Source organism: Podarcis pityusensis (assembly GCF_964106645.2).
Source record: "Podarcis pityusensis genome assembly, chromosome: 13".
NCBI lineage: Eukaryota > Metazoa > Chordata > Lepidosauria > Squamata > Lacertidae > Podarcis > Podarcis pityusensis.
In genome coordinates this window covers 55,704,421-55,725,875 of record NC_138038.1, presented here as the reverse complement: position 1 = coordinate 55,725,875, position 21,455 = coordinate 55,704,421, and the positions used below count along the sequence as shown (strand labels likewise).

General features: G+C 50.7%; 1 protein-coding gene across 3 annotated transcripts in view; it reads right to left on the bottom strand.

Annotated features, from left to right (window-relative positions):
- LOC308460990 (NXPE family member 3-like) overlaps positions 1–21,455 on the bottom strand; it is a 34,171-nt gene that overhangs the window by 9,956 nt on the left and 2,760 nt on the right. Inside the window, exon 1 of one of the 3 annotated variants that reach the window (XM_080977540.1) lies at positions 28–456. The exons of the other annotated variants lie outside the window; for them this stretch is intronic. The gene's annotated coding sequence lies outside the window, so the exon portion shown is untranslated. Of the gene's footprint in view, positions 1–27; positions 457–21,455 lie in introns of those variants that run through there. 3 annotated transcript variants of the gene reach the window in all.

The following is a 21,455-nucleotide window of genomic DNA, read 5'->3' as shown; positions in this document are numbered from 1 at the left end:
TGGGACTCTGACAGCCAGGCTACTGACCTTGAGAGGAGGACTCTCACTTCCTGCATTGGATCTCCACCTCAATGGCCGCCTGCCAGGGAAGGGACTTCTGCAAGCAGATCTCCTCCTCCAGGGCCTCCTCAGAGGCCCCTTCCCAGCCCCATCTCTGGTGCCATCTCAGCAACTGAGGCAGAGCCCATGGAGGAGGAGGAAGAGGAGGAAGGCCCCAATATTGTCTGCAGGGCAAGCAACTCTGAACAGTTGCAGAAGGGGCGGAGGAGGAGAGAGTGTCTCCTCCTGGACCGCCTTCTCAAAAGGAGCACCTGAGGAGCAAAGCTCCATTTTCCAGGGAACGGGAACCCCCAGGGAGAGGCAGGGCAGCTGCTGGAAAGCCACTCCTCTGGCTGGGCAGGCAGCCACATGAGTCAGTGTTGTACATAAGTAGCCATGGCTCACCTCCTGTGGACCTCAAGGTGGAATTATTATTATTATTATTATTATTATTATTATTGATTATATATTATATTTATATATTAATCCCTGAGAGGCAGGTTGGGCTGAGAGGTAGAGACTGGCTTCATGTGAGGATTTGAATCCTGGTTCTTCCCAGTTCCTGCTCCAGCCCTCAAACCACTACACCATTGCTTGCTGAGGTTGGGCTTGGGCTGCCAGGATGTCTGATGGCCAGAGGTGGGGGCAGTGGTTAAGCTACACTGCAGCATCTGGAGAGTCACAGGTGCCCCCCCCCAGCCCTCACGCAGCAGCATTTGTGGGGCAGGAAGGTCGCCAGATGGGGGGGGGCTTTCGAGCCTGGAGTCCCTCTGCTCTGGAAGGAGGCAGAGACCTCTGTGCCTTTTGGGGAGGGGTCTAAAGCAAGAGGGAGGGGCTGCCTCAAGAGGAGCCCCTTTGGGAGGAAGCCTCTCGGTGAGAGGCAGGAGGAGATACCGGCCGGGGAAAGAACTCTGGGAAGAGAAGCTGGAGTCCCCGCAATGTTGCTGCGTGAGAGGAAGCTATTCGGGGTGGGGGTGACTGCGGGGTGAGGAGCAGCTGGGAGGAGAGAAAGCGGGCAGTGTCCTGACATCACACACCCCGCCACCGCCCAGTTGATTCACTGCGCTCAGATCTCTTTAAAAAGGTGAGGAGGATTGAGGGTAGCGGGGAAGTGAATTATTCAGCATTTTAAGGAGGGCAAAGGAGCTTTTTTAATGGCCCAGATGTGAGCATATTAGTAGACTGCTTTTGGGTTGCTGTAACTGTTTGTGTACAACTGTACAACTGTTGCTGTAACTGTTTCCACTCCAGTATCCCTGCCAAGAAAATTCCATGGACAAAGACAACAGGCATATAAAAGTTATGACGCTGGAAGATGAGCCCCTCAGGTCGGAAGGCGTCCAACATGCTTCTGAGGAAGAGCAGAGGACAAGTACAAGTAGATTCAGAGCTGATGAATCGGCTGGGCCAAAGCCGAAAGGACGCTCAGTTGCGGATATGTCTGGAAGCGAAAGGAAAGTCCAATGCTGTAAAGAAAAATATTGCATAGGAACCTGGAATGTAAGAACCATGAAGCTTGGTAAGTTGGATGTGGTCAAAAATGAGATGGCAAGAATAAATATTGACATCCTGGGCATCAGTGAACTAAAATGGACGGGAATGGGCGAATTCAGTTCGGATAACCATCACATCTACTACGGTGGGCAAGAATCCCGCAAAAGAAATGGAGTGGCCCTCATAGTCAAGAAAAGAGTGGCAAAAGCTGTACTGGGATGCAATCTCAAAAATGATAGAATGATCTCGATACGAATCCAAGGCAGACCTTTTAACATCACAGTAATCCAAGTTTATGCACCAACCACTGGTGCTGAAGAAACTGAAATTGACCAATTCTGTGAAGACTTACAACACCTTATAGAAATGACACCAAAGAAGGATGTTCTTCTCATTATAGGGGATTGGAATGCTAAAGTAGGGAGTCAAGAGATAAAACTGGCAAGTTTGGCCTTGGAGTTCAAAACGAAGCAGGGCAAAGGCTAATAGAGTTCTGCCAAGAGAACAAGCTGGTCATCACAAACACTCTTTTCCAACAACACAAGAGACGACTCTACACATGGACATCACCAGATGGGCAGCATCAAAATCAGATTGATTATATTCTCTGTAGCCAAAGATGGAGAAGCTCTATACAGTCAGCAAAAACAAGACCTGGAGCTGATTGTGGCTCAGATCATCAGCTTCTTATAGCAAAATTCAAGCTTAAATTGAAGAAAGTAGGAAAAACCACTGGGCCGGTAAGATACAATCCAAGTCAAATCCCTTATGAATACACAGTGGAAGTGAGGAACAGGTTTAAATATTTAGATTTGGTGGACAGAGTGCCTGAAGAACTATGGATGGAGGCTCGTAACATTATACAAGAGGCAGCAACTAAAACGATCCCAATGAAAAGGAAATGCAAGAAAGCAAAGTGACTGTCCAATGAGGCCTTACAAATAGCGGGGGAGAGAAGGCAAGCAAAATGCGAGGGAGATAGTGAAAGATACAGGAAATTGAATGCAGATTTCCAAAAAATAGCAAAGAGACAAAAAGGCCTTCTTAAACGAGCAATGCAAAGAAATAGAGGAAAACAATAGAATGGGAAAAAACAGAGATCTGTTCAAGAAAATTGGAGATATGAAAGGAACATTTCGTACAAAGATTTCCATAATAAAAGACAAAAGTGGAAAGGACCTAACAGAAGCAGAAGACATCAAGAAGAGGTGGCAAGAATACACAGAGGAACTATACCAGAAAGAAATGGATGTCTCGTATACCCCATATAGTGTGGTTGCTGACCTTGAGCCAGACATCCTGGAGAGTGAAGTCAAATGGGACTTAGAAAGCACTGCAAAGAACAAGGCCAGTGGAAGTGATGGTATTCCAGCTGAACTATTTAAAATTTTAAAAGATGATGCTGTTAAGGTGCTACACTCAATATGCCAGCAAGTTTGGAAAACTCAGCAGTGGCCAGAGGATTGGAGAAGATCAGTCTACATCCCAATCCCAAAGAAGGGCAGTGCCAAAGAATGCTCCAACTACCGCACAATTGCACTCATTTCACACACTAGCAAGGTTATGCTTAAAATTCTACAAGGCAGGCTTAAGTAGTATGTGGACCGACAACTCCCAGAAGTGCAAGCTGGATTTCAAAGGGGCAGAGGAACCAGCGACCAAATTGCAAACATGCGCTGGATTATGGAGAAAGCTAGAGAGTTCCAGAAAGACATCTACTTCTGCTTCATTGACTATGCAAAAGCCTTTGACTGTGTCGACCACAGCAAACTATGGCAAGTTCTTAAAGAAATGGGAGTGCCTGATCACCTTATCTGTTTCCTGAGAAATCTCTATGTGGGACAAGAAGCTACAGTTAGAACTGCATATGGAACAACTGATTGGTTCAAAATTGGGAAAGGAGTACGGCAAGGCTGTATATTGTCTCCCTGCTTATTTAACTTATATGCAGAATTCATCATGCGAAAGGCTGGGCTGGATGAATCCCAAGCCGGAATTAAGATCGCCGGAAGAAATATCAACAACCTCAGATATGCAGATGACACAACCTTGATGGCAGAAAGTGAGGAGGAATTAAAGAACCTTTTAATGAGGGTGAAAGAGGAGAGCGCAAAATATGGTCTGAAGCTCAACATCAAAAAACCAAAGATCATGGCCACTGGGCCCATCACCTCCTGGCAAATAGAAGGGGAAGAAATGGAGGCCGTGAGAGATTTTACTTTCTTGGGCTCCATGATCACTGCAGATGGTGACAGCAGTCACAAAATTAAAAGACGCCTGCTCCTTGGGAGAAAGGCGATGGCAAACCTAGACAGCATCTTAAAAAGCAGAGACATCACCTTGCCAACAAAGGTCCGTATAGTAAAAGCTATGGTTTTCCCAGTAGTGATGTATGGAAGTGAAAGCTGGACTATAAAGAAGGCTGATTGCTGAAGAATTGATGCTTTTGAATTATGGTACTGGAGGAGACTCTTGAGAGTCCCATGGACTGCAAGAAGATCAAACGTATCCATTCTGAAGGAAATCAGCCCTGAGTGCTCACTGGAAGGACAGATCGTGAAGCTGAGGCTCCGATACTTTGGCCACTTCATGAGAAGAGAAGACTCCCTGGAAAAGACCCTGATGTTGGGAAAGGTTGAGGGCACAAGAAGAAGGGGACAACAGAGGACGAGATGGTTGGACAGTGCTCTCGAAGCTACAAACATGAGTCTGACCAAACTGCGGGAGGCAGTGGAAGACAGGAGTGCCTAGCGTGCTATGGTCCATGGGGTCACGAAGTGTCGGACACCACTAAACGACTAAACAACAAGGGTGAACAAGGTTCAGAAACACAATGCCAGGAACAGAGTCAACAACAACAACAACTGTTTGTGGGACTGTTTCAGTTGCTGCTGTTTTAAGGTGGTTTCATGGTTATTTTGTTTCTTAGAGCCCTGAAGCCAGATCAGGCCCCTCAGCCTGGCATCCTGTTCTCACCATGGCCAACCAGGTGTCCCAAAGGGAAATTCATTTTTAACTCATTTTGAACTGAACTGAAAGTTGAAACTTCCAGCTGACTCTTTAGTCACTTATAAATCTGGCTGACCCTTTTTAACCCTGAAAAACGGAAGTCTATTGTCAGGGGTTCAGGAGCAGAGGCAAGGGCAAGGGAGGAAACAGAGAGCGAGGGAGAGGAGGCAGAAGAAAAGATGAGTGATGACGACGACCCGAGATCTCCGAGTCTTTCCAGTGAATCAGAAGATTCACAGAAAGGAGCACCAGTGGCCAGGGCAAGGGGGGAGCCTAGGGGGACACCCCAGGAAGATAGAGCCAGAGGGGACTCAGAGGGGAGCAGTTGGAAATCAGGACCAGCGTCACCGCCAGAGAGCAGGGAAGAGGAAGGGCGCCAGGGATCAAGCGCTGGCAGCTCACAACAGGGGGGAGGGCACGAGTCAGGAGTGGCCACACCTCCATCGGGGAGCGAAGAAACGGTCAGACGGAAGGTGGAAGGTTGGGCGCGCGTGCCAAGTTCAAATGCACAGGAAGGTGGCGCAGTAGGCAGCCCGGAAAGGGAGCCAGGTCCTAAAGCCCGCCGAAAGGAGGGAGAAGAGTCAGGGGGGTCAGCGTCAGCGTCAGAGGAATCCCGGAAGGAAGAGACCCCGGGGGGCAGAGGGACCCAGAGAAGAACAGTCAGGCGGAAAAGGTGGAGCAAGGCTAGGATATTAAGTTGGTGTACAAGGGGCGGAGACTCAGATGGAGCTTCGCCGATCTAACCATGAGACGTAGAGTTGCACGCAGCAGCTTGAGAATGGGAACTGTAACTCAATAAAGACTTTTATTTAATGATCGCTGGCTAGCGTGATCCTCTGTGAGCTAGGATCTGGAAGCAGCTCTGACAGTAAGCTCCATCTCCCTAGATTGTGGGCATCTACGTCCTCGCGGAGAGGAGAGAAAGCGGGTGCCTACTAGCGAGCTCACGAACGGCAGACAACATGACGGCCGAACAGCAGATAGTGGAACTCAGAGAAGCAGTGACACGACTGAATGCCGAGGCTCTTGCATCCAGGAAGAGAGAGGAGGACGCAGCTGCCGCCTACAGGGATCTCCAGGTCAGGTTGGAAGTGCTTACGAAGCAAGGGCAACTGACACCCAAACCGGAGGGGATTGGGTTGGGGAGACGAACAGGCGGTCTGGTCTCTCACTTCGATGGGAATTTGCAACAGTACCCCAACTTTAGAGCAGATGTAATGTGTGCACTGCAACTGCTGAACAAAGACTTTAGAGATGAGCAAGAGAAGGTGGGATTCATCATGTCCCATTTGCATGGAGATGCTAAAGCATGGCTGCGCAATTTGTGGAGAGATAAGGATCCGGCGCTCCAAAATGCGGATGCCTTTATTAAAGCGATGGATGGGTGCTTTTTATCAAGCATTGACGTGGATCTTGCTCGGCAGGAGATACATGGACTGAAGCAAGGGAGGGCCAGCGTAAGGCAGTACCATGCCCGCTTTTTCGCTTTGGTCAGTGCCCTGGAATGGGACAGAGATTCGGCTCCTGTAAGAGACCTGTTTTGGGAGGGATTGCACGGCTCGGTTAAAGATGAAATTGCGAGGGGGGAGAGACCCCGGACCACGCAGGAGATCGTTCAGAGGGCGCTGGCGGTGGGGGTGCGGCTGGAAGGACGTCCGTGGAGCAGGGACGAAGGGCGTGGAGGGCGCGAACCAGCCAGGGGCTCCTCCTTCCTTCCCAGAGAAGCAGCGCGTGCGCAATCCACGCCTCCGCCAGGAGGAGGAGCGGAACCTATGGAGGTTGGAGGTGCAAGGGCTCAGTCAGCAGCCAGAGCCCTAGCACCGGCAGCAGTGAAAGCGAAGCCTCCTAGAGGGAACAGGAAGTGTTACATCTGCGATGATCCACAGCATATGGCGAAAGAGTGTCCCCAGAGGCTCCACAAGCACACTGCAGCCTCAGCAATGGTAACTGCAGCAACGCAGCAAGGACAACCACAGCAGGGAAACGAAGGAGTCTGGTTGGAGGAAGAGGCACTGGGGCCCAGCCAGACGTGTCAGTGAAGCAGTCCCCAGAGATTTTACAGCCCATGGACCCCCTCCCGCCCAAACCGGTAGTGAAGCTCACCGCGTCGCTCCAGCTGCCCAATGGAATCACCATGGACGTGCCAATCACCATTGACTCCGGAAGCAATGCGGACTTTATAGGGCAGGACTTTGTCGACCGGCACGCTATACAGTTGCTGCCTGCCACGCTGCCCCTGCAGGTTGTCACGGTGGATGGCAGGGAGCTGCTAGGGGGGCAAGTGGTGAAGCAGACGCCACCAATGGTGATGCGACTTGGGAATCACAGGGAAATCATCAGCTTCAATGTCACTCAACTATCGGACACGCCCATTGTATTGGGCATGAGTTGGCTGGACAAGCACAGCCCGACGCTGGCTTGGTACCAGAGGCAGCTGACCTTCGGCTCTTCCTTTTGCGCTGAACACTGCATCGTGCCCAGGCAGGAAGGAGGGGAAGAGGAGTCACAGCTGCAGCTAGGCACGCTGCAAGCGGTTCCCCACAAGTACGCAGAATTTTTGGAGGTTTTCTGCGAGAAAGAGGCAGACAGGCTACCCCCCCACAGACCATATGACTGCAAAATTGACCTGCTGCCGGGGGCGGCGCTACCCAAAGGGAAGCTGTATTCCATGTCTGAGGACGAACTGCAGGAACTCAAAGAGTTCATAGATCATAATTTGGAGCGCGGTTTCATCCGAGAGTCCAAGGCAGCGGGGGGCAGTCCGGTATTCTTTGTTAAGAAGCGGGACACGCCCCAAAAAAGACTTGTAGTGGACTTTCGCATCTTGAACAGTGTGACCAAGCCATCGGACTTCCCCATGCCCCGAATCGACGACCTCCTCGCAAAGGTACGGAAGGGCAGAGTGTTCACCAAGTTGGACCTGCGAGGGGCATACAACCTCATTCGCATGCGGGAGGGAGATGAGTGGAAGACAGCCATGTTCACGCCCCTGGGCACCTACGAATATAGAGTTATGCCTTTTGGATTGCAAAATGGCTCCCACGTTTTTCAAGCTTTCATGCATCACGTGTTGGCGGGGCTCCTCTACAAGACGTGCGTCTGTTTCTTGGATGACATCCTGATCTTTTCGGAATCGCAGCAGGAGCATGACAGACACGTCAAGGAAGTGCTGAGCAGGCTACAGCAACATAGGCTTTACGCCAAGCTGGAGAAGTGCCAATTCGACGTGACCGAGGTGGATTTCCTGGGCTACAAGTTGTCTGATAAAGGGCTCGCCATGGACAGCGCCAAGGTCCGAGCAGTGTTGGATTGGAAAAGCCCACGCAACCGGAAGGAGGTCCAACGGTTTGTCGGCTTCGCGAACTTCTATCGCAAGTTTATCAAAGGCTTTGCGATGCAGACAGCGGCCATCACGGACACGCTCAGCTCCAAGAAAAAGAAGTTCATCTGGACAGAGCAGGCGGAGCAGTCCTTTCAGGCACTCAAGCGTCTCTTCGCGTCGGAAGAGCAGCTGCTTCATGTCAACCCCAGCAGGCCGATGAGGGTGGAGACAGACGCTTCGGACAGAGCCGTGGGAGCAGTCCTGCTGCAGAAAGACCCGCAGGGGGTTTGGAGGCCGGGAGCGTTTTACTCAAGGAAGCTCAGCAAGTCCGAACAGAACTACACCATCTGGGACAGGGAGTTGCTGGCCATTCATGCAGCGTTCAAAGCGTGGAGGCACTTCCTGATCGGCGCCAAGCACACGGTGCAGGTCTGCACGGACCACAAGAATCTAGAGCACTGGCGCACGGCACAGTTCCTGAACCAGAGGCAGATACGTTGGGCTGAGTTCTTTGCGAATTTCGACTTCCGAATAGAGTATGTCCCGGGGGACACCAACATCATGGCGGATGCTCTCTCCCGTAAGCCACAATATCTGGAGGAGGCAACGCCAGCGGCCGCCATGCACATCTTCGCACCGACAGTGTGGGCGTGCGCGGCGGCAACAGTTGACCTGGATGCGGTGCGACGAGCGTTGCAGGATGACTCCTTCGCGCAAGCAAAGATGGCAGAGGTGCACAGGGGCACGGCAGCGACCGACGAGTTCCAGCTGCGAGATGGTTTGCTCATCCGTAAAGGGGCCATCTACGTGCCGGGAGACGAACTTCGCGCCAAGGTACTGCAGCAGCTGCACGACGCGCCCACTGCCGGGCACTTTGGCAAGGAGAAGACGGTGGAATTAGTAGCCAGAGACTTCTGGTGGCCCGGAATGAGAGGGGAAGTCGCGGACTACGTGGCGAGGTGTGACACCTGCCAGAGGTCCAAACCAGTGCACAGACCGCCGGCCGGACTGCTGGAACCGCTGCAAACTCCGTTCGAGCCATGGGAGAGAGTGGCCCTGGACTTTGTCACGGATCTGCCCAGCTCGAGGGGCAAGACGGCTGTGCTGGTGGTGGTGGATTTGTTCTCCAAGATGGCACATTTCATTCCGTGTGCGAAGGTGGCCACGGCGGAACAAACCGCCAAACTGTTCATAGACCACGTGTTCAAGGTTCACGGTCTGCCGCGGTCTATTCTGTCCGACCGAGGGCGACAGTTCATCTCAAACTTCTGGCAGAGGCTGATGGGCTTCCTGAACGTCAAGATCAACCTGGCGTCGGCTAGACACCCGCAGACCAACGGGCAAGCGGAGCGGGTCAATGCCATCATGCAGCAGTACCTGAGATGTTATGCGAATCAACAGCCTGCGACGTGGGTGGATTACCTGCCTCTCGCCGAGTTCGCCTACAACAACACGAAGCACGTGTCCACGGGGGTCACGCCGTTCTTCGCCAACAACGGGAGGCACCCTAGAACCTTCCCGGGACTGGAAAGAATGGGGGAGGGGGAGCCGCAGACAGCAGATGCGTTCGCGTCGGAGTTGCAGGAGGTCCACGATCAGCTGCGGCGGCACCTGGAGCTGGCTAAACACGCATACAAGGTACAAGCGGACAAACACAGAAGGGTTGGCGAAGAGATCCATGTGGGAGACTGGGTCTGGTTAGCAGCCCACGCAGTGCCGGCCAGGTCGTTGGCGAAGAAGAAACTAGGGCATAAACAACTGGGGCCCTACCAAGTCGACGAACAGGTCAACCCGGTGGCTTTCAGGCTGGCTCTTCCGGAGGGTTCCAGAATGCATCCGGTGTTCCACAGATCGGTGCTCACTCACTACAAGGCACCTCACAGGTTTCAGGAACCAGGAACGGCACCGGGTCCGCTCCGAGAGAGAACCGGGCAAGGGGGAGTGGCACAGGAGGAGCGCATCAACGAAGTCACGGAGATTTTGGACTCCAGATGGGGGGAAGAGGGGGTAGAATACCTTCTCGCCAAGGAGGGCACCCCGGCCAGTGCCAACAGCTGGGTGCCGGGCTACGCTTTAGACGAACCTCTGCTCAAAGAAGAGTTTCATGCCCTCTTCCCACATAGGCCAATGCCAGCAGACTTTTTCGACGACTGGCTTTTCACGCCCACGCTTTCAGCCAGCACGTTCCGGGGGTTCGACTCGGACGAGGAACCGACACGAGACGCCCGTTCCCCAGAGGGGTCACCCTCGGGATCTGCTTCAGAACCCTCGTATTGGTGGGATGATCGACCAGAGGAGCAGTTCCGCAGAAGGTGGCTGGAGGGTCCAGGACGAGCAACGTCTCCAGAAGGCAACGAGGGAGAGACGGACATGGACGTTTTCGGGGACGACCCGGGTTTCGAGCACGGCGGCACAGAGATGGAAGCGGAGGTGACCGTCGTCAACGAGAGCAGGGAGGAAGAACCGGAAGACTTCGGATGGCGGCCCGCCACGGGAAGCGAACTGTATCCGACATTCGTCCCCCTGACACGGCAGCACCCAGATCCCGCACCGGAAGGAGGGGAGGGGGGAAGAGGGGGCTTCGAGGGGGGGATGGATGTCAGGGGTTCAGGAGCAGAGGCAAGGGCAAGGGAGGAAACAGAGAGCGAGGGAGAGGAGGCAGAAGAAAAGATGAGTGATGACGACGACCCGAGATCTCCGAGTCTTTCCAGTGAATCAGGAGATTCACAGAAAGGAGCACCAGTGGCCAGGGCAAGGGGGGAGCCTAGGGGGACACCCCAGGAAGATAGAGCCAGAGGGGACTCAGAGGGGAGCAGTTGGAAATCAGGACCAGCGTCACCGCCAGAGAGCAGGGAAGAGGAAGGGCGCCAGGGATCAAGCGCTGGCAGCTCACAACAGGGGGGAGGGCACGAGTCAGGAGTGGCCACACCTCCATCGGGGAGCGAAGAAACGGTCAGACGGAAGGTGGAAGGTTGGGCGCGCGTGCCAAGTTCAAATGCACAGGAAGGTGGCGCAGTAGGCAGCCCGGAAAGGGAGCCAGGTCCTAAAGCCCGCCGAAAGGAGGGAGAAGAGTCAGGGGGGTCAGCGTCAGCGTCAGAGGAATCCCGGAAGGAAGAGACCCCGGGGGGCAGAGGGACCCAGAGAAGAACAGTCAGGCGGAAAAGGTGGAGCAAGGCTAGGATATTAAGTTGGTGTACAAGGGGCGGAGACTCAGATGGAGCTTCGCCGATCTAACCATGAGACGTAGAGTTGCACGCAGCAGCTTGAGAATGGAAACTGTAACTCAATAAAGACTTTTATTTAATGATCGCTGGCTAGCGTGATCCTCTGTGAGCTAGGATCTGGAAGCAGCTCTGACATCTATACTGAGCTTTTTATCCTTTTTCTTTGCAAGGCTTCATCTACCTTTTTAAAATGCAAGCTGACTCTCCAGGTACAGCTGCAATGCCTGGAACTATATGTAATGGTGGAGTTATCACAGAATCTTAGAGTTCAAAGGGACCCTGGTGGTCATCTAGTCCAACCCCCTGCAATGCAGGAATCTCGACTAAAGCATTGATGGCAGATGGCCATCCAACCTCTTCTGGGAAACCTCCAAGGAAGGAAAGGCCACCACCTCCAGAGGGAGACTTGTACTGTTGAACTGCTCCTTCTCCAAAACTTGAATTGTAGTCTGGTTGGCTGTGATACCTCCAGCTTCCCTTCTAGGGTAGCACTGAAAATGCAATTTCTGCAGGCTTCCCACCCCTAAAGTTTAGCCCTTGGGGTAGACGTTATTGCAGAAAGTGGCTCATAGCACCCAGCACTTACCTTGCCCTTATGAGCCTGAGTTGCCACTTCATGGAATGAATGAGCGGCTCTTGCCCTCAGCTGCTTGATGCTTTGTCACAGGGGCAGAGACATTTTGACATGCAGCTCAGAGAACAGTCCTCCAATGGGCCACAAAGTGGCTGAGAAACAGAGGAGAGAGTAGGAATAAATGGGCACTTATCCATGGAGAGACGTAGCGTCGCCCAAGGATTGGGAGTGAGGCCTGCACTTTTTCATTTGTTCATTTATTATTGTTGTTCAGATTTGTGTGTGTGTATAATCATCAAAGATAAAAAAACTAATCTAAATATAAATTTAAATCAAAAGGAGTAAAAGAAAAAGGAAGAAAAAGGAAGAAAGAAGAAGAAGGAGAAAGGGGGGAGAAAAAGGGAAGAAAAGAGAACTTCTGATTCTTTGTGTGTCAGTCAGTGTAATGAAAATTTCACTTTTTCATGAAAGGCCAAAAGGTCACAAGTTTCAACAGCTAAGGAAAAGGTTGCAGCAGCTAAATACCTGCAACCTTGCTTAGAAGCCTTGGGGTTAGGGTTATACTGCCTTGGGATTAGAACACCCAAAAACAGGGTGTCTTGCTGCTAGAATGTGGCACCCTTCAGCAGGGAAGGACTCGTGTACGCCTCTGGGGCAGTTGGGATGTGGCTTTATTGCTTGGGTAATTGTGCAAGAAGAGTATAGGAACAGGCTTCCTTATGAGGCAAAAGTAATCAAGGCACAGAACCTTTTAAATGGATGCTGGGGCCAGTGAATGAGCCATCCACAATTCAGAGGGCAGGCATCTCACACCTTTTATTTAAACCTTAACAACAGGAGGCTAATCTCACTGTGCTAGCATCATTCAAATTCACCACAAGCAACATGCAAGGTGGGGGGGGGGGAGGGCAGCCCGGACATCTAATCTTAAGTCTTTTTAGCTGGAAGGGGGAAACCTTTCACATTTGGCCATTCTAACCTGTTGCTTTGGCTCTTGTACATCTTCTTGGCTGGACCCTGTCTGTCCTTTTAATAATAATAATAATAATAATAATAATAATAATAATAATAATAAATTTTATTTATATCCCGCCCTCCCCAGCCCCCCTGGGCTCAGGGCGGCTAAGAACAATAAAACAGTCCAAAAGTACAGCATAAACAACACTCTAAAATCATTCATTATAAAATTAATTAATTCAAGCCACTGGCAACCATTGGGCCAGAGCTCCGCGAAGATTGCCGAGGGAGGGAGTCAGACTGTGCCTTGGCCAAAGGCCTGGTGGAACAGCTCTGTCTTGCAGGCCCTGCGGAAAGATGTCAAGTCCCGCAGGGCCCTGGTCTCTTGTGACACAGTGTTTCACCAGATTGGAGCCACAGCCGAAAAAGCCCTGGCTCTAGTTGAGGCCAGCCTAACTTCTCTGTGGCCTGGGACCTTCAAGATGTTTTTATTTGAAGACCGTAAGTTTCTCTGTGGGGCATACCAGGAGAGGCGGTCCCATAGGTACGAGGGTCCTAGGCCATATAGGGCTTTAAAGGTTAAAACCAGCACCTTAAACCTGATCCTGTACTCCACCGGGAGCCAGTGCAGCTGTTATAGCACCGGGTGAATGTGATCTCGCAGCGAAGACCTCGTAAGGAGTCTCGCTGCAGCATTCTGCACCCGCTGGAGTTTCTGGGTCAGTCTCAAGGGCAGCCCCACATAGAGCGAGTTACAATAATCCAGTCTGGAGGTGACCGTCGCGTGGATCACAGTGGCTAGGTCAGGGCGAGAGAGGTAAGGAGCCAACTGCTTAGCTTGGCGGAGATGGAAAAATGCCGCCTTTGTTATAGCTGCAATCTGCGCCTCCATGGAAAGGGAGGTGTCGAAGATTACACCCAAACTCTTAATGGACGGTGCTGGCACTAATTGCGCCCCCGCATGGAGATGGGAGTTGCCCCCCCAATCCCATATCGCCCCGTCCCAGCCACAGGACCTCTGTCTTCGAAGGATTTAGCTTCAACCGGCTTCCACGTAACCATCCAGCCACAGCTTCCAAACATCTGGTCAGTGTGTCTGGGGCCGAGTCAGGATGGCCATCCATCAACAGATAGAGTTGGGTGTCATCGGCATACTTTTATCCCCATATATTTTCTTCAGTTGGTCTGAAAAATCCCTATTTGTTTGTTTATTGAATTTACTGAATCTATACCCCACCCGTCCTCCCAAGGGACCACAGAACAGCAACCCCCAAGTGCTAAACCAACAAATACACCTTTCAGACATCTCAGAAAATGTCAGTTCCCTTGCAGATGTGCCTCTCCCTTGGCATCCACCAGCCCTTATCTGCTCTGGTTCCTGGTACCTGGCTGGTTCTATAACATCAGCAAGCTGATCAACGTTGCTTAGCAGCAGTGGCATAGGAAGGGGGTGCAGTGGGTGTGGTCTGCCCCAGATGTCATCACTGAGGGGGGTGACAAAATGGCAAAAATATGTGTTTTTAAAATAAGAAATTCCCATCGCGAAAAAAAGTTTTTAAGTGCTTATGCTCACAATGTTAAGTAAATAAACCAGAAAACAACGCTTGCAACTGTAAGTATCTTATTTTTCCTTCTTTTAATAATTTCAAGTTGGGAGATGACAAGAAATTTTCCTCACCGGTTACCACCTGACCTTGCTACACCACTGCTTAGCTCTCCAGGCTTACTCCCTGCACATCCAGGCAAGGCCTCTTACTTGGGTGGGAGAGCGAGGGTGCTTTATCCAGGCATCTAATGGGACGAGACAGACAGCAGCCCAGACATTCAGGAGCGGCATTCCAAGAGCTCAGGAACAGAGCAGGAAGGTCTGAGCTGCTGGATGGAAGCAGCAAGGAGGTCCCTCAGCTGTACTTGAGGGATGATTCCAACAGATTCCACATGAAAAATGCTTTTGACCCTGTGGAGATGGCAGTCCCAAATCGGTGACGCATGCCATTCTGGCTTGCACTCTTTATAAAGACTTGAGGAATGAGATTATCACCCCTCTTTTATTCTCCATTCCGGGTCGCCCAACCACTGCCACACTGTCCTTTCTCTTGGCAGATCAAGATGAGCAGGTGACAGCAAAGGTTGCAAGGTTTTTAGCTGGGCAATCAGAATAAGGTCCACCATTTGACTATTGATTCAAAACCCCAAAATGTATTTTATATAACTGTCAGGGGTTCAGGGACAGAGGCACAGGGTAGGCAGGAGATGGAGAGCGATGGGGATGAATCCCAGGACAGCGAGGAAGAGGATGACGATGACTCTAGAGATTCCATGAGTCTTTCCAGCGAATCAGAGGATTCCCAGAAGGGGGCGCCGGTGGTCAAGGCCAGGGGAGCCCCAGGGGGGACGTGTCAGGAGCAGGGGGCCAGCGGGGGATCCCAAAGTGGCAGCTGGGCGTCAGGACCAGCCTCCCCGCCAGAGTGCAGCGAAGGGGGTGGAGGTTCCAGTGTATCAGGGGAGGCGGCTCCGGCAGTAGAGAAAGGAGGGAGGTCGGAGCAAGCCACCCTCCCGGAAGGGGAGGGGAGTAGTGAAGGGAGTAGCGTAGCTGTCAAAAGGAAAGTTAGAGGTTGGGCGCGCGCGCCAAGTTCAAATGTAGAGGCGCGCGGAAGTACAGGGAGCCCGGAGGAGGGGCCAGGTCCCAAAGCCCGCAGGAGGGGGCAAGAGCAGTCTGATTCCGCGTTGGAGGAATCCAGGAGGGGCGAAACCCCAGCGGGCAGAAAGACCCTGCGGAAAAGGAAAGAGAGAAAGAGGTGGAGCAGCGCAAGCCTCTTAAACTGGTGCAGGGGAGGGACGGATTCAGAAGGGACTTCAGCGGTCTAAGCCTAACAGACGTAGGGCTGCGCGCCTCGGATCTGAAGCAAACAATGAACTGCAATAAACACTTCTGTATATAAGAAAAGAAAGGCGTTGGTCTTTTGTGAGCTGAGACTTGAGGCAGCCCTGACAATAACTGACTTTTTATTTCTATTCTTCGTATATTGTATTGTTGTTTTATTGCTACGGCCGATGGCTGACACAAATAAAGATTCATTCATTCACAGGAAACTCCCTTCCCCAACTGCAAGTGTGTGTTCTCCTGCAGTGGGTCCTGGTTCTGTTCAGTGACTGCTGCCTCCTGCCCAGCTTCTCCCCTCATCTGGTCAAAGGCTTCTCTGCCCCCCAGACTTCCCACACTGCAGGAAGGTTGGAGGGAAGAGCTGGCATCCCAGCACCCCCTTCCAAAGCAACTGTGGGCTCTGGATCCAGATGGTGAAAGGCAGGATAGGATCCAGACCCCAGAAGCAACAACAACAGCAACAACAACAACAACAACAACAACAACAACAATAATTTATTATTTATACCCCGCCCATCTGGCTGGGCCTCCCCAGCCACTCTGGGCGGCTTCCATAGAAACCAAAAATACACTAAAATATCACACGTTACAAACTTCCCTGAACAGGGCTGCCTTAAGATGTCTTCTGAATGTCAGGTAGTTGTTTATCGCTTTGACATCTGCTGGAAGGGTGTTCCACAGGGTGGGCGCCACTACCGAGAAGGCCCTCTTCCTGGTTCCCTGTAGCTTTGCTTCTCGCAATGAGGGAACCGCCAGAAGACCCTTGGCGCTGGACCTCAGCGTCCGGGCAGAATGATGGGGGTGGAGACGCTCCTTCAGGTATACTGGACCGAGGCCGTTTAGGGCTTTAAAGGTCAGCACCAACACTTTGAATTGTGCTCGGAAACGTACTGGGAGCCAATGTAGGTCTTTCAAGACCGGTGTTATATGGTCTCGGCGGCCGCCCCCAGTCACCAGTCTAGCTGCCGCATTCTGGATTAGTTGTAGTTTCCGAATCACCTTCAAAGGTAGCCCCACGTAGAGCGCATTGCAGTAGTCCAAGCAGGAGATAACCAGAGCATGCACCACTCTGGAGAGACAGTCCGCAGGCAGATAGGGTCTCAGCCTACGTACCAGATGGAGCTGGTAAACAGCTGCCCTGGACACAGATTTGACCTGTGCCTCCATGGACAGCTGTGAGTCCAAAATGACTCCCAGGCTGCGCACCTGGTCCTTCAGGGGCACAGTTACCCCATTCAGGACCAATAATAATAATCATTTTATTCTTTATATGCCGTCCATCTTACTGGGTTCTCCCAGCTACTCTGGGCAGCTTCCAACAAAATATAAAGGAAAACACACACACACACACACCAACCATTTAAAACTTCCCTGCCTCCAGATGTCTTCTAAAAGTCATGACATTGTTTATCTCCTTCACATCTGAAGGGGGGGAGACATCCCCTGTAACCTCACAATGAGGGAACTGCAGAAGGCCCTTGGAGCTGGACCTCAGTGTCTGGTCTGAAGTGTCACCTCAAGTCAGAACTGCTCCAGTGACCCCCCCTTGCCCCCTTTATCACCCCCTTGCATTTCCTTACCCTGGCACAGGCTGTGACTTGGACCCAGGTGCAAAGTGATCAGCCACTCAGACCACAGGGGGGCTGTGGACTTGGTGTGGCATTCTGGGGCATCCTCAAAGCGTATCTGTCCTGGCAATGCTTGGATAGTGGCCCTGGCCCAAAATACCAGGATCAAGGCAGGTTTTTAATGTAAGTAATAAAAGGGACAGGTTGGCAGAGCAGATGTCTGGCATGCAAGAGGTCTCAGGTTCCACGGAACGCCCTCTAGAGAACTGCTGCTGCCCATCAGTGAAACTGATTCTGAGCTAGATAGAACCATGGAATTGGGAGGTGGAAGGCCATCTAGTCCACCCCCTGCAATGCAGGATTCAAGATTGCCTGTCTCAGCACAAGGCAGCTCATCCCTACAGTTTCACCTCCAACAGGAGATCTTCCAAGAGGAAGAAATGAGTTGTTTGAGGAGGGATCAGTTTTATACTACCTGTATTTAAGGATCCATTAAGTGGCTTGCAGTGTACAGTGAAAATATCACATAACAAAATATATAATAGAAGTAAACACATACATAGCAGTTTGAAAGCAAATCTTTAAAAGATCAGATCACACAAATTCAGTCTGGATCGTAAAACAGCTAAGTCACTCTTCAGAGGAAGCTCTGTCAGAGAGAAAAGGTGTCTGAGGAAGCTTCTAGAAGCAAGAACACCAGTTCAGTCAGGAGAGGGTTGCAGGCGGCTGGAGCCACAGCACGAAAGCCCCATAGAATCATAGAGTTGGAAGAGACCACAAGGGCCATCGAGTCCAACCCCCTGCCAAGCAGGAAACACCATCAGAGCACTCCTGACATATGGTTGTCAAGCCTCTGCTTAAAGACCTCCAAAGAAGGAGACTCCACCACACTCCTTGGCAGCAAATTCCACTGTCGAACAGCTCTTACCCCAATTTATAGCTAAGAACATAAGAAGAGCCTGCTGGGTGCTATGTGAAGAATCGACAGTAAATTCCAGGGAAACGGATGACTCTGGAAAATGTCAAGTTTTTCAGGTGGCCCCTTCCAAAGTCACTCATTTAATTGTGGATAATGAAATCAAACACCAACTGCCTCCTTTATCAAGTGGCATCTCTGTATTGTTGCGATTTAATCAGAGACTTGCAAGCTTTTGAGTATTAACCCTGAATGACTAATCCAGCCCTGCTTAGCTGTTGGGGATGAGCCCAAAGAGCCCGCCTTGTGGCAGGTGCTAAGCATCCTCCGCGCTGCGCAATCCTGTGTGTGCTGGCTTGAAGGCAAGCCCTGCCAGATGCAGCAGGACTTGCTCCCATGAAAGTGCACACTGGACTGAAGTCAGGAGGTGCAACATTTCCTCCTGGGCCTCTAACAGCAGCCGGCTTGGCAGAAATTCAACAGCTGAAGCTCCTTCGTGTCAGTGTGGTGGGGAGGGGAGCAACTTCCAAGCTGAGTGTCTTGCATCATGCTCTCCGCTAGGACCCCAAATTCTTGTTCCTGGTTGGTCATCGCCAATTCAGACCCTGTTCACATCTATATGAGGTTCAGATTTTTTGCTCCGGTGTGCATGCACTGCACGGTCTGCATTTGCCATTTTATTGCCAATTCACCCGGTTTGGAGCTATTCATTGGGAGGACAGTCCATTTATTTCTGCTCTCTGCTTCTCATGAAAAACTTTTTGAAAGCCTAAACACCAGTGCTATTTTTCTAGAAAAAGAGGTGCTGGAACTCACTCTGAATGCCTCCCTTATTATCTTATAATGGCAATGGCACCCACTTGAGAGGTGCTGGAGCTGAGTTCTGGCTGAAAGAAAGCCCTGCTAAAGACAACGTTGACAGACCCACCTCTGCAGTATACTTGTTGACACACTCAAAGAACTTCAAAAGGTTTGCAGGACAGGACTTTCCAGGCAGAAGCCATGCTGGCTCTGCTTCAGCAAGGCTTGTTCTTCTATAATAATGCTTTCCATCAGTTTTCTCTGGACAGTCATTAAGCTAACAAGTCTGTAATTTCCAAAAGCCCCACCCATGGATCCCTTTTGAAATATGGTGTTACACTGGCCAGTTCCCAGTCCTCAGTGATGGAGGCTGATCTGAGGGGCCAGGCGTACATTTTTGTTTTTTAAAAAAGCAGCAATTTTGCATCTGAGTTCTTTGGAGTGGATGCCATCCAGGCACAGGGATTCATCGGTGTCTATTTTGTCCATCAAGTCTAGGACCCAGTCCTTTGCCACCACCATCTGCCTCAGCTCCTCAGGCTCCCTTCCTGCAACAGGGACTTTGGGATAGGGACCTGTCTGGCAGCTGTGCATCAGCTGAGCTAGAAAAGAGGGAGCAGTTCAAAAAAATCACTAAGATCTTAAACTGCCACATTATCCCAGCTTCTCAGTTTTAGCACTTTTACCTACATTTGATGAGGGTAACCAAAATCTGCATTATAAAGACTTGAAAGGGCATCTGCTTATAGCGGTTAGGACCACCGCTAGAGTTTTGGGAAAAACTAGATGGGGCCAATTTTACTACTTGGTACACTGAAGCGTGGGAGATTGCCCTGCTGGGAAAACTAACTGATAAGCTGAGAGTCCTCAGGGTCAAAGGAAAAAGGACTATTTTATACCTCTTTGGTCTGACTTAATTCATTTTTCCATGGTTTTCCCAGTAGTGATGTATGGAAGTGAGAGCTGGACCATAAAGAAGGCTGATGGCCGAAGAATGGATGCTTTTGAATTATGATGCTGGAGGAGACTCTTGAGAGTCCCATGGACTGCAAGAAGATCAAACGTATCCATTCTGAAGGAAATCAGCCCTGAGTGCTCACTGGAAGGACAGATCGTGAAGCTGAGGCTCCAATACTTTGGCCACCTCATGAGAAGAGAAGACTCCCTGGAAAAGACCCTGATGCTGGGAAAGATGGAGGGCACAAGGAGAAGGGGACGGCAGAGGACGAGATGGTGGGACAGTGTTCTCGAAGCTACAAACATGAGTCTGACCAAACTGCGGGAGGCAGTGGAAGACAGGAGTTCCTGGTGTGCTCTGGTCCATGGGGTCACGAAGAGTCGGACACGACTAAACGACTAAACAACAACAACAACAATTCATTTTTTAAGCAAAGAGGAATATGTTTGAAGACCCACAAGTGAATCTGGCTGATACAGTGACTTTGGGCATTTGAATACTTTCATTTACCTTCCCTTGCTATAGGGAAGGTAACTTTGCCTTCTTCAGTAAATAATTACAGTCCCTCCCTTCTGCACATTCACATGCCTTTAGTTATTTATTTTGGTTTTATTCCATAAGAACTCCCCCCCCCCCCAGCTTTGCCTCTCCGCACTACGAGGCAAAGACAAAGAGCCACCGCTGCACATTACCAAATGTAATAATTCACTATACTGGCTCAATGGGAAAACTTGAAATTCATATAAAACTCATATAAAATCACTCTAATTATGGATTTACACCATTCCAACATTGTTCTAATCCGAAGGAAAATGGCTACCAGAGAAGCTTGGGCTATGGCATGGGGCAGCCATAATCCCTGAAGTGTGAGACCACATACTCAGCAGACCACTGCCTGGGTGATAATTGCTGACATCCTGGTACCAGAGTGCCAGACAGGTATTCATTCCGAGACCAACAGCATGTCCAACCTCAATGGATTGGACTGGGAAACCGAAACATGTAAATACTTACCCTTGTTTTACCTAAAGGGTGTGTTATAACCGGGGGGGGGGGGGGGGAGCTAAATGACTTCCCCAAAATCCCAAGTCCCTACCACAGCCTCTAAAAAGTAGTCTATAAAACTGTAGCAGTAAGTGTAGCAATAGCAAATGTATTGTAGTGTTTTCCAATATAGAATCAAATAATCACCAAAATTCAACAGTTTGCCCCATTTCCTTGGCTCCAATGGCTAATGACTCCTCTGGAAGTGGGGAATCCAGGGCTTCCCCAGCCTCCATAATCCCTGAGGCATAGAGTCACTTACATCTCCCACCTCCCTAGGGAAAAGATAACAATGGACCAGACAGATATCCCTTGATGGAGTTTGCAGAAGCCAGGTGTTCACAAAGCCCATCTTCAGGAAAGGATAGGTCTAAATAGTTTTATTGAATAATTGACTCCTGTTACCATGCAAGATTCCCTCCTTCTTGGTGACACATTGGTGATGTATTGATGATGTATTGATGATGTATCTGGAAATGTCTTATGGAAAGTGAGGGAAGGTCTTAAAGGTCCATGCAACCCCATGCTTGGGGTTCCTACTCTGTGTGTGTTTGAACCTTGTTGCAACAATAAGGATTAGGTCTACTGACCACTGATTTGCTTCTTTACTTGGCTGGAGATTCCTTCTTTTGCTGACAAGGAGAGCTGGGTAGCAGAGTAAACCT